At 40.4% G+C, this 13,666-nt stretch overlaps 1 protein-coding gene across 1 annotated transcript in view; it reads left to right on the plus strand.

The window, feature by feature from the left end:
* The first annotated feature begins 456 nt into the window (after positions 1–456).
* EEA1 (early endosome antigen 1) overlaps positions 457–13,666 on the plus strand; it is a 474,430-nt gene continuing 461,220 nt past the window's right edge. The window contains exon 1 of the mRNA XM_048218026.2: positions 457–713. The gene's annotated coding sequence lies outside the window, so the exon portion shown is untranslated. The remainder of the gene's footprint in view (positions 714–13,666) is intronic.

Below are 13,666 nucleotides of genomic sequence, written 5' to 3' on the forward strand. Positions count from 1 at the left end.
GCACGGGGAGTGGCAGCGAGGCCGGTCAGTCCCAGAGCCGGCGGCCGCTTCGACGTGGGGCAGGACGCAAGCGCCGGTCACTGCAGCCCGGGTGCCGGAGAGGAAACGCCGCCTCTGCCCGGGCGTCCGCCGCTCTCCATGGAGCCCGCCGCCCGCTCGCCTCCGCTCCCTCCTGCTGCTGCTGCTACTGCTGGCAACGCCGCCACCGCCGTCGCCGCCGGGGGAAGAGCGAGGCTCGAGGCTCGTGCCACAAGGAGACAGTTGTGAGAACTCCCGACGTCTGCACAGCAGCGCCGCGGCGACTTCGCACCGCCCCCACGGCCCCTATATTTAAGTGGGCCCGCGCAGCCCCGCCTCCGTGCGCCCCGCCCTGCGCGCGCCCCTGCGCCTGCGTGCCGGGACGGTTGCGGCGGGGGGCGGGGTCCCGGCCGCGCGGCCGCGTGGGTTCCTCAGAGCCTGAGGGCTGGGGCTGCAGCCGAGCGCGGGCTGGCAGTAGGTCGCTAAAATGCCCGCGTGTAGAAAAAGGCAAAGACCCCTCCCTCCCTGTTTATAAACACTGTTGCTTGCCCCATGGAGGCCTTAAATATCATCTACAGGAGAGGAGGTCCGACTACGTACATCCTCACAAAGTTGCACCCTGGTCAGGAAATGCCTGGAGGCATCGCAGCGATGGCAGTCTCCGCAGTGACTGACGTCCAGAATTCGCCCGTGAGGTGCGGGGAGACAAGAGGGTGAAGGCCTAGAAAGGGGAAGACGTTGGTTAAGAGGGTTTTCGTTTGGAGGGTTTTGTTTTGGGGGTTTTGTTTGTTTTCCGGAGGAAAGAGAGAAGGCACATTTCCTTTTTTTTTTTTTTTTTAATCTTTGGTTAGGGGGTCGTTTGTATTCTTTTAAGAGCCCATTCAAGCTTGAGTATTTCTTTGAAGCTATGGGTAACATCTTCCACTTTGTCCCACGCTCCGGAATGTATTCCTTAATACTGGCAATGGCTAATATTTACGAAGTGTTTTGCACGTGTATTTCATGCTGAGTAACAGGCACAGCTTGGGTACTGGGGCCCCAACACTAAATATAATAGTATTTCTGCTGAGAGTTTCAAGTCTGGGGACTTGGGACAAACAGCCTTTCCATTTCAGAGTGTCACTCAGGTTTTATGATGGGAGCCAGGAGGTGTGTCCCCCCCCCCCCCCCCCCCACCGTGTTAAGGAAGCCGACCAAATCCATCCTGCCCCCTCCACAGAGCCCAGGCTATCTAGTTCCAGGCACGCGTGACTATTCGGTTTTCATTCCTAGAGGGCCTACTGTGTGCCAGGCACTGGCATCTAAAATCAGCCCCTGCCCTTCCAGGATCTTAGGCACCTGAGAGCAGATATAGTCAAATATCAAACAATCACACAAGTACATGTAAAACTACAAATGTGAAATGTTGAAGGTGGTGGAGGGTTTCACAGGGAGGTAGACAGCCAGAGCTGCAAGACAGAAGAGGCTTCCTGAGTGCAGGAGGTCAAGAGCTGAGGGCCAAATGAGGAGGAGGAGGAGCTAAGGCTACCAAGAGCCTGGTGAACTTTCAAGGCGGAGGGAACTGGAACTTAATGTAGAGTCCAGTGGAAGAAGCAGAGAGAAATGAGTAAAGGCCCATGTGGCTGCAGACCGGGTGCGAGTAGCTGGGTTTCACCTTTGGCCCAGAGGGCTGTGAGGCCTGACTATTCCCAGCCTGGGGTCCCTTGGAGAGTCCAGAGTAGGGAACTGGGCTTCCTGTTCTCAATTCTGACCTCCTTCAGGCTCATGACCACTGCATCTAACTTCATCATCATCTTATCTCCAGGGTCAGGCAGATGCAAGTTTGTACAATAAGTTAATGTTGAATAGTGATTTAAGAAATGAGATTTCACCATGGCACAATCGGAAATCTTATCAAGTCCATGCAGGGACATTTTCTAAGCCTTAGCTTTCTTATAGAAGCCGCTTGAAGTTTATTTCCAGTTTTATAAACAGGGACTGAACACATCTAGCTAGGGACTCCATTTTGGCTAGTATGCAAATATTATTTTAATAGATAATTGGTTCAAATTGATAAAATGATTAATCTCACATGGTCTTTTTAAATGATAAAGAACATTTAGTTTCCCTCTGCTTCACAGGTCTAGCTTCTAGTTTGTGTTCAGTGAATATTAGTTGGTTGGATGTTGGTCTGCTCAAATCTTTCCCATTTAGTTATACGAGGTGAGGCATAAATCAGAATTAACTGAGGAGGAAAGAGGAAGATGGCTGGAACAGACTCACTGAAGGGAGGAAAAACTGCACAAAAAACTGGCAAATATGACATGGGGCCCCTTGCTTCAGGTTCCAAACCATTACATTTGTTTGAAAAGGTCTTGAGTTCAGGTCTCACCTGCACTGATCACTATATGTAATTTTTCTTACCTGTCAAATAGGTACAGTATCATTTATACCATCTTGTACAAGACCACAGTGGATCTGAGGGTGCTTTAAAACTATAAAGCATTTAAACATAGGATATTATTAATAAGGACATTTTCTTTGGAGATCTATTCTCCTCCTCTGTTTCCTCAAGGAGTAGAGGAATAATGCAGAGGGCCAGGTGCTTGGAAAGGGCTGTGAGTTGTAAGGAAAGGGTTTTTAAAGGAATTTTGCAACAAAATGATTTGAACAGAAGAATGCTATCCTATAAATAACAACCCCCTACTTTTTTGTTAATTTATTTATTTTTTGAGTTAGTTTTTGCAATTATTTGAGAAACACCTAAGAGAAAAGGAAATTTTTGTCTCACTAAAATGATAGAATAGGGAAAGGCTGAATTACAATGCTAGATCTTCATTTTCCTATGTCAGTTCCTCAGTAGTAGGGTGCACACCCCAGGCCAAAACTCTCTGCTTAGTATTGTCTAACAGGTATTATGCATCTGAAATGGGCTTAGGCACCGTTCAAAGCTTAGATCCTATCCAGCCAGATCCCAGTTGAGATAGATGTAAGGTTGTTTTTCCTCGGCAGGGCCAGTAAGGACTGGGCTACACCGGCCGGTTTCCTTGGGGATCAGAGTCCAATTTCAGGTTAATCTGTTTAGTGCACTTAGCACAGTGTTGTCTTACCTGGAACTTATTACACACGGAGCCATTTCTTGTACTATTTTCAAATATTTGGAGCCACCAGAGTGGAGAACTAACATTCCCTCTCCAGGGTACTTCTTTTCCCTGGGTCTTTTTATGGGAGGCAGTGCAATAGGGGTGCCGTGCAGGGAGCTTGCTGCCTTCTCTTGTAATCTCTTGTAATTGACTCACAACATTACCATAAAGTAAGTTGTATCTCTCAAGGTAAAACTGATCATGACAAATCATCCCTTCCTCTGTCTTTCCAATAATAATAATAGCTAGTCATTACTGAATGTTATTCAGTGCTGGGTGCTTTTCATGATCATGTTTGAATGATCCCAACAGCAGCATTAGGAGACAGCTACTATATATTGTCCCCATTTTACAGGCAAAGAAACAGGGACGGCCTTTCTCTTTTTGCAGCCCATATTCTTAACTCCTGCACTGTATCACTGTAAGCTTGTCTTGCCTCTTTTATTGCATGGTAATTATTTTGTGTGTGTTATGTTCTGACACTGGGATTTCTTTCCATTTTATTTTATTTTATTTTATTTTTTTTAAAGATTTTATTTATTTATTTGACAGAGATAGAGACAGCCAGTGAGAGAGGGAACACAAGCAGGGGGAGTGGGAGAGGAAGAAGCAGGCTCATAGCAGAGGAGCCTGATGTGGGGCTCGATCCCATAATGCTGGGATCACGCCCTGAGCCGAAGGCAGACGCTTAACCACTGTGCCACCCAGGCACCCCTCTTTCCATTTTAAAATGAAAAAGTTTTGTTTAAGGTAGGATGGTAGGAGAAGCTCTTATAGTGCACAATGGAAGTGGAAGTCTTGATTACAATTTCATGTCATCTAAAGTGATTTTTCTTTCTTTTACAAAAGGCACAGATTAGAATGGAATAAGCAATAGTTGAAAATTCAAAAGGCTTAAATTAAATTAAACTAAAGCTTTAGGATTAAAAATCCTAAAAAGGATTAAGCAACCAGCATTAGCAAGACTTTAAAGGAGACTGGTTTGTCTGTTTATAAGTTTCTCTTTCGTTGAAGTAAAGAAATGATTTTCAGATTTACAACTCATTTTCTATTTCCTCAATTCCTATTTACTGCAGAGCACTTTGTTTCACACACATCATGTTTATCTGCAGTTCTGGGTGGCTAATAAAAATGTTTACCGGGAAGCCCAGCTCCCACTTTCCTTCTTTATCATTCAGGGAAAGGTATATGCCAAGTGCTTATCTCCTCAGCAAAGGCAGTGACTTGACATTTTCACCACCTTCTTCAGCACAGCATTTTAAACTCCTTCTTCATTCAGAATTGCTTGTTTTTGCTACATTATAATTCTGCATTTTCATTTGAGGAGAAAGGCTTAAAGAAGAACGTTCGTCTGTATAAGACATGTTACTCAATTGTAATGTATGGACCTTGTTTTGATATAGATTAAAACAAATGAAAAATAAGAAAAAAGACATAGGGCAATTAGGGAATGCGAGCACTATTTTATGATATTAAGCAACTGTAGTTATTTTTGGGGGCATGATGATGTTTGAAAAGGGAACTGCTTACTTCTTAGAGTTATATACTAAAATATTCAGAGCTGAAGTGATATGATGTTTGAGATTTCCTTCAAAATAATCTGGGTTGTTGGAGCAGGGAAGATGGGTTGGGAGTGTGGAGGAAACTAGAGAGGCCATGAGCTGATTGTTGTTGAAGTTGTAAGCCATTAGGAAAATGGAGGAGAGGAAGGAAACAGAAAGGAGGAGAAATGTTTTCTATTTCATGGGGCATGGAAATGAATCTCTGTTAGAAAGAAGTTGTACACACTCATGATACAAGTATTAGATTCTAGAATGATTGGAATAACCAAAAGTGGAGTTTGCAAATTATGCAATGTTTTTATAAAATATAAAATAGAAAACTAGGACATAAAAACTACTCACCTATGCAAAAAGTTGTGACCAATATTATTTCATGAATTGAAAAAAGTTTAATGGTCCCTTCTATGTGAACATCTAATAGTGATTGATTTGATTATCAGCATTCATCCTTGTGTGGTGAAACAGAATTTCATTCTTATAACTAGACTACAAGCCCTAGGAGGGCAGAAAGCCAGGTGATCCGGTGATACTTTTGTGTTACAACTGAGTTATAGGTTATGAGACAATCCGTAGATATATGTTGCTGATTTCTTCTCCTGGCATAATTACTATATCATGAATCATATTCTTCTATAGAAAATGCAAATACAATCAACTTCTCTTGTTTCCCTCTGTCTACTTCCTTCTCTGTCTCTCTCTCGCTCGCTCTCTTTGTCTCTATCTCTCTCTCTCTGGCTATTTATGCTGATTTTTAAATCTGTCCTTGATTTTTATTTGTTTTGGTTTGGGACTATATATAAAAAGTTATATATATTTACCCTAACTGAGGAATATGATCAACTCAGTCCTCAGAACCCGACATTTATTTCTCACAGTTTTGGAGGTTGGAAAGTCCAAGATCAAGATGCTGGCAGATTCAGCATGTGCTGAGAACTCACTTCCTCATTCATAGATGCTTCCTGGTTCCTTGTGTCCTCACAAGGTGGAAAGGGCGAGGGAGCACCCCTTGATTTCTCATAAGGGCACTAATCCCATTCATGCGGGCTCTGCCCTTGTGACTTAATCATTTCTTAAAGGCCCACTTTCTAATACCATCACATTGGGGGTTTGGATTTTAACATATGAATTTTAAAGTAATACAGTCTATAGCAAGTAGCTACACAAAGAACTGTAGAATTTCTCTTTAGATAGGGCTTAGAGCCAGTGATTTGGTTGAAAGAGGAGACTTTTTAGAAGCACAGTTTTAATAACATTTGACATAATATCGAGAAACATCAATTGTACGTATCAAAGAAAAAAGTATGGCTACTTTAGTGAGCCTTAATGGCAGCTTATGCTTTCTCCAAAACTATCCCTTTTGCTGCCTCCAACTAAAATCACATTTGGCAGGTGCTTAGGCCAGTGATGGACATAGCAGGAAGGGTCAGGTCTATTTCCATATCAGGTAGACAGTGGAGTCCTATAGTTTTTGAACTGGAAGGGATCTTAGAGCTCATAGTCAAATCCCTTGTTTTCCAAACATCGTCTTTCTCTCTGGCTCTCACCTGCTCTTTGGCTAACTCCTGTTTCAGGACTCCATTTAAAGACCCTTCCTTCAGGAGGCATTATTTCTCTCCTTCTGCAAAGTCTGGTTGCAATCCCTGTTTCTGTCCCCAGTACTTCTTCCATGGTCACATTCATCACTTGGTATTACAAATATTCTTTTCATTTCATTTTTTAATCTGTTGTTCCTGAGATTCCAAACACTTGAGGGCAGAGGACTCTGCTCTATCCAAGGCCAATTCTAGGCCCTACACATAGTCATTCTCAAAAAGTATCAACTGAATAAAGGAATGCACTTGAAAAACTCCGAGGCAAAATCATTTAAGTCTAGGGAGAATTTGCTAGGGTACAGTAGATTAGGTGGCTGGACCAACAGGGACAGAGCAGAACTAACAAACCAGAAAACATCATGGGAAATGATAACAATAATATATAAAGAATAATTATAGCATCTCATGGGTGCTTCCAAGGTGACATCCTGTGTCCTCGTACTTTATAGATATTAACTCATTTATTCTCCACCAACATGCCCATTTTACAGACGAGAATACTGAGGCACAGATGAATTATATAACTTGTCCAGTTCACAGACAAGAAGGTGGCAATGAAGCCAAGAGTTCAACTCAGCAGTAGAATTTCCAAAACTGTAATTCTCATCACAATGACAAACATTGATGGCAGAGCTAATAACCAGAAGACACAAATAGCAATCAGCTACAGTCCATGCTATATACAGACGAAGAGGCTGGCAGGTGAATTTGTAGTCAGAGTGTGGAAGTGTGTAGACCTGGGGCAAGTCTTAGGTAACCTAGAAGTTTCTTACACCCCTAAAGATTGAACTGCGTCTTTGAATGTACAACAGGTTCTTATGTAAAAGGAGAACTTGAACTTGAAGGAGAACTTGAAGGAAAGGTGTTCTGGCAATCTAAAAATTACGAATTAAGAAAGACTGGAAATTTGTCCATTGAATGACGATTGGGTATCTTTTCTGCTAGGATTTCAGGTGATTTAAAACTCTTATGTATGCTTTTCCTCACTTTCCAGCATTTCTTCAATGTACATATATTACTTTGGTGATTTTTTAGAAGAAAAATCTTGAAAGTGATAAAGACAAGGACTAGCTTTTCTCAAACTCCACCAAGAATTAATTACATCTGTTTGTAATGACTGAAACAGAGGAGGTCTTTGAACTTTTGTGGCTGTTTAGAAACTTAGTTAATCAGGGTTGCCTGGGTGGCTCAGTTGTTAAGCCTCTGCCTTTGGCTCAGGACCTGATCCCAGGATCCTGGGATTGAGCCCCACGTCGGACTCCTCTGCTGGGAGCCTGCTTCTTCTTCTCCCACTCCCCCTGCCTGTGTTCCCTCTCTCGCTGGCTCTCTCTCTATCTCTCTCTCTGTCAAATAAATAAATAAAATCTTAAAAAAAAACAAAAACAAAAAAACCTAATCAGGATTAGAAAGAACCATATAAGTTTATTAGTTTGGTTCTGGATAGCTGAGTTTATCTTTCTCCCTTCTATCTAAAAGTTGAAAGGAAGTCATTCATTGGTGGCTATAAAGATTTATCCTAGATTGCATTGTTTTGTGGGTTATTTTTGTTTTTGTTTTACACTATAGGTTACTATCAGCAGAAGCCCTTTGAAAGTGGCCTCTAGGAATGTATGCAAATCTTTGTGTGTTTGTGTGTTTGTGTATATGTGTACTTTTTTTTTTTTTTTGGAGTGGTCGAGTTCATAGCTTTCATACATTTTCAAGGAACCCTTTAAAAGGATGAAGAACTGCTACATGAAATGGACTCACCCAGACAAGGACGAGAGAAGTCTGGATCTGTTGTTAGAAAGTTAGAGGCAAAGTTGGAATCAGGTAACACTGTCAACCATCCAGGTACAGGGTCAAGAATAAGGTATTTTAGTCACGAGCTGGTCATAGCTTATAAACCAGAATCCAGATGTAGGGGCAGAAACCGTCCGGAACTAGGAAAGAGGAAAAGAAAGAATACAACAAAGGCGGTTTTAGTAAATACCTGTTGCTTGAAAAGGAATTAATTTTAGACTCGGCTGAGACAAGAAGTTTTAGTTGCACTGCTTGTATTCTGGTATGAGTTAATGTGTCTGAGCTCCCAGATAGTTCTATGATGTCTCCAACTCTCCCTTCTAAGGGGTATCTCCACACCCTTACAAACAATCTACTAGAGGGAAGCCTAGGTGGCTCAGTTGGTTGAGCATCTGACTCTTGATTTTGGCTCAGGTCATGTTTTCAGGGTTGTGAGATGGAACCCTGCGACAGGCTCTTTGCCCAGCAGGGAGTCTGCTTGAGATTCTCTTGCCCCTCCCACCCCAATAACATGCTCTTACTCTCTCTCAAATAAATAAATAAATAAATTTTAAAAAAATTTTCTAGAGATTTAGAGATGGTGGACTTCTCTGCTTTCTATTACTTACTCCCATTCACCACATTTATAAAATTATGTGTGAGGCCTTAAAATATCCAGAGAACAGGCACAAAAACATTGTTTTTCATAATAATACTAATAATATTTGCAACCATATCATACAAATGTAGATTATTATAGGGTCAAGATGTCCCACAAAATAATAATATTAACATTTAGTTTCACATTTAGAGAATGAGAACAATTTATTTCAAAGATTGGATGGTTAGTAGAATTGGTTCTCATGGAACATAGGGTGAGTTAGTTCCTCTCTCCCCTCCCTCCCTCCCTCCCTCCCCCCTCTTTTTCTTCCTTCCTCTCTTCCTTCCTTCCTTCCTCCCTTCCTCCTTTCCTTTCCTTTCCTTTCCTTTCCTTTCCTTTCCTTTCCTTTCCTTTCCTTTCCTTTCCTTTCCTTTCCTTTCCAGGTTTTAATTTTAAGCAATCTCTACACCCAACATGGGGCTTGAACTCACAATGCCATGATTCAGTGGCATGGTCCACAGCTCAGCCAGTCAGGTGCCCCATTTTTAAACTCAATATAAACAGTGTGGCAGGCACTGTGGGGGATACAAAAGAAATAGAAGACAAAGTTCTTAACCTCAAGATATGGCAGTCTTTTCAGGAAACATGAAACAATACAAGTCCAATCTAAAGAGTTAAACTCAATGTGGTCAAGTGCTAAATTGTAACCACATTCAGGCTAGTTGAGGGCTCTTAGAAACTGCTTTTCAACAACAAAGATACACTTGTGTATACATACATGCACACGCAGACCCCCTCATCCATAATGAAAGTAGCTTTCAACGTTACTTTTCCTTTCATTTTTAAAAAGAAAATAATACATTAAAGTATGATATATAGAAGATGTATTCTATTTCAGTTGTATGTTCTCCAAGAGTCTTTTACATTCCAGTTTTACAGAAAAGTCACATTATTTAAAAAGGCAAACAGCCATACACATACGTACAGATGCATTTTCTGTTGATGAATTTTCCAGGCTGAGCCTTTATATATCTAGTCAGAGAGAAAGAGAGAGAGAGGGAAAGAAACAAGAAAGAGAAAGAAGGAAAGAAAGGAAATAAAGAACTGTTCTACCTTTTTAAACAAAGCTTAGTAATGTTAAGATAAATATTCACTTATTTAATTTAAACCACACATACTGTAGATTTTTCTGCTTTGAAGAGACACACTTGCATTTCCTAGTTTTATTTGCCATTTTAAATGTCAACATAGTTTTTCAAATATGTTACTATATGTAAAGATTCATCTTTATCCCTTTTAACTATTTGGAAAAATAAACGCTAAAATTATCTTTGGTTCCTACTTCTATGTAGGTTAATTAGACAAGAAAATTTTTAAATCCACATTTGAAGAAACTTGGAGATTCTTTAAGACAGAATACATCTATATATGCTTCAAGAGAATATTCAGGGTTTATATGTCAGGTTTTAAACAAGTACAAAATTCCTTTTGAGATATCTGATCACAGAAGCACAAGTCATGTCTCCATAGAGTTTCCAACAATGCCATCTGCCAAAGTCATTGTGATAGGATAGTCTGTAGGAGAAGGCACCCTGGGCCAAAAGAGAAAACATCTGGGTTCTGGTGGTAGCATCTTTACTTTCTTTTCTTATCTCCAAAATACAGTTAATAATACCTGCCCTACCCATCTCTCAGAGTTTTGTGAAGACAAACTGTTAAAAGAAATATTTGGAAACACTTTGGGCAAAGCATGTAGAGTGATTTCAAAATTTTAAGATAGCTTTCTAAGAAAAAATTGATTTAAGTGAAAATCAAATGAAAGTATAATGGTACATAGCATTTTATTTTCCCCAGATTGACACAAAGGTCCAAGGAAATTGGGTTTTAGGAAGACTCTAAATTCTCTGTCACTTTAAAAGCATTGCACAGTGGTGATTCTAGCCATGTTGAACCTGTGAAAACTTCTGGCTACCTACTCTGTTTCTGGTGAAGTCTCAAGGGCATGGGAAAAGATGAAAGATTTGGTGAAAAGACACTTAGGGTAGGTAGGGGATCACTGTTAACAAATGGTTGTTAAAGTTTTTGTTTAGCAAAGTGTTCCTCTAAGGGGCACCCGGGTGGCTCAGTCAGTTAAATGTCTGACTCTTGGTTTCTGCTCAGGTCATGATCTCTGGGGTGTGAGGTTGAGCCCACATCAGACTCCGAGCTCAGTGGGCTCCCTTCGCACACCCACTCACTCTCTCTCTCTTAAATAAATAAATAAATAAATAAATAAATCTTAAAAAAAAAAGAGTCTCTTCAAGATTTAAGGACTTGGGGCAAGCTTATCAGTATCTAGTCCCCATCAAAGGCCCTGGTAGGTGGAAAAGTCCGCTGTCATGTTAAGAACTTGTGGTTTCTTTTTCCCAACTTCATGTTTTTATACTACCTCTCATGTATTTGTGCTCCTTTTTCAACACTCTTCTCTTTCCTACAAAGCCTTCCTAGAACTGGTTCCACCTTCAAGTCAACAGAGTTTTATGAAATACATTATTCTTGAGGAAATTTCAGAGTAGTTCCTGCTTTTGTTTATAATTCAGTGATACTGTACCTGTTTTTCTTGGCTAAAGGAAACCAATGACTAAAATGCTTCCTAAACTGTTCCCTACTGCTGCCTACACCTTGTTTGGAGAGTTTTCATTTAGTCATTGCTAGTATTGAGAGCTATTAAAAGGTTTAAATCCATATTATTAATCCAAAATATGTTTTATAGAAACTAAATGCTTAGTAATAAAGAAATGATTATATAAATTACAATGTATCCACTTCCAAGGGTACTGTGTAGCTATAAAAAACAATGCTTAACTATTTTCTAAGAACAAGGCAAGAGCTTGTTACAAAGTTAGTTTTTTAAGTGTTAAAAGTAAATATAATAAAGTCCCAATTACAAAAGGTTTTTGAGTATAGGTGGGTTTTTTTTCTTTACACTTAGCTGTATTTTTTCAATTTTCTATCATTAGCATGTTCATTTTTGTATTAGAATGGAGTCTATTTGTTGAGGGTTTTTTTTCGGCCCAATACTAAGTAAATTGCTTTCACATTGGTTAATAAGAATAAAAGCACTTATAATTCCAACAATAATGACAACAATTAAGATAAAAATATATGTAATATTCTGGTAGGAACTGGTATATAATGAATGAGTTCACGCCAGACCACTCAATTTTAAGTCAAACCTAGAGGTCAGCCTATTAGTGTGCAAAGTAGGAAGTGATGAGGTTATTGGAGCTTTGTGGTTGACTTCACTTAACCTTGGTCACAACGGACATAGATACCTTGTAAGCCTCAACTACTACCCTCCCCTTCATCCTTCACAATCTCTTCCCTTTCGAACCTCCCATTTTATTTCCATACCTCCCCACTGGCTTAAATCAAGGGACAGGAAGGGAGGGGAAAATGGGGCAGGTCAAACTTAAAGGTATAGGAAAGATTCTTTTTTTCCTTACTTCTATCTCTGCAGGCAGGGGAGATCCCTTTGGGCAAGTTCTGAGAAATAGAACTATTTCATGTAACTGAGCACTCAACTACTTCAGCTAATGGATCTTGTGACCCAGTTGTGGGAGTGGAGTTGAGTTCCCTTTTATTTCTTAGAGTGACTTTTTAAAAGGCACTGGAGCATGTAACAGTGTCTTTCTTCCTTTCTTTCTTTTCAACACTGAAAATTCATGGTAATGATTAATACTACCCCCATTAACATTTTGTGAAATTGATCAAGACCTAAAGCAGCTTTTCTGGCATAAGATTGTTGCAATGTCATATTCAATAAAGGTTTAGTGAGCAGAGACTACATAAGGGCATAGCATAGCATATTTGGAAGCCCCCTAAAATCTCCATAGTTCTCCAAGGACACCCAAAAATTTTTCAAAAAATGTAGTCTGTGATGCAAACAATATTTTCCTCAATCTTATTTAAGATGTTGGGGAGGAAAGTTGTCTCTTGCCTTTGCTGTTTCTTTTGTAACGTATGATTTGTACAATTATAAGACAAGTCCCCTAAGTACTAACTAGTAGGGAAGATAAATAAATATTTGCAAGTTGTGAAAGAACTATAAGAGATGTATGTCCAGGATACAGCTCTCCCCAGGGCTCCAGGAAGGCTGGCAGTAGAGGTATTGAAATGAGAGTATCAGGCAAGGTAGAGAAAAAGAGGGGCTCAGGCTAAGGGAAGGTAAAATTCAAAGGCACTGCTGTGTGAAAAAGAATCCTCAGGAAAACGAAAGCTACTTGCTGTGAATAGTTGAAGATGAGGCCAAAGAAGCAGGCATCAGCTGTATCACAGACTTAGATTCAGGCTAGGGAGTTCAGACTCTACTGTGTGGACCAGGAGTATCAAAGTGACCTCAAAAAGAGTTTTACTAGGATGGAACAGCTGTTTTAAAATAGTTTCAGGTTTGAATGCCTTTAAGTGGGACAGGTCATTTCCAGGTCCGTACCATCTCCTACTTTACTGTATTAAATCCCATGATTTCACATATTTAAATACCTAATAGTGAAGGCACCTCAGATTGTCTATAGAAACCTCTGGGTAGGCAATGGAGAGTCATGAAAATACTAGAATAAATCAATGACATCAGATTTGCACTTTAGGAAGGTTATTCAGGCAGTAAAGTGGAGAAAAGGTTTTGTGACAGTTGGCATGAACTGGTGGGAAAGACCAATTAGAACAATACTTAGAAGGTAGAGTCTACAGGACCTGATAACTGATGGTATGTGGAAAATGAAGGAGGGAGCTTAAATGTCATCTAAGTTCTTGCTCCAGTAAAGGGGTGGATTGGAGTGTGATTCACTGAGATGGGGGCTTTGCAAAAGGAGCAGTAGGGTGGGAGCAATGAAAGGATGTTCAGTTTGAGATCACGTAAGTCTGATTTGTCCTGTGGGGCATTTTGGGCAAGTTGTTCAGTGGGCTAGAGATGTGGATGCTCTGGGTATTTGGCTTCACCCCTGGTCTAGACCCAAGCCAGGTTGTTGGGTT

The sequence above is a fragment of the Ursus arctos genome, unplaced genomic scaffold (genome assembly GCF_023065955.2).
Source record: "Ursus arctos isolate Adak ecotype North America unplaced genomic scaffold, UrsArc2.0 scaffold_21, whole genome shotgun sequence".
Classification (NCBI taxonomy): Eukaryota; Metazoa; Chordata; class Mammalia; order Carnivora; family Ursidae; genus Ursus; species Ursus arctos.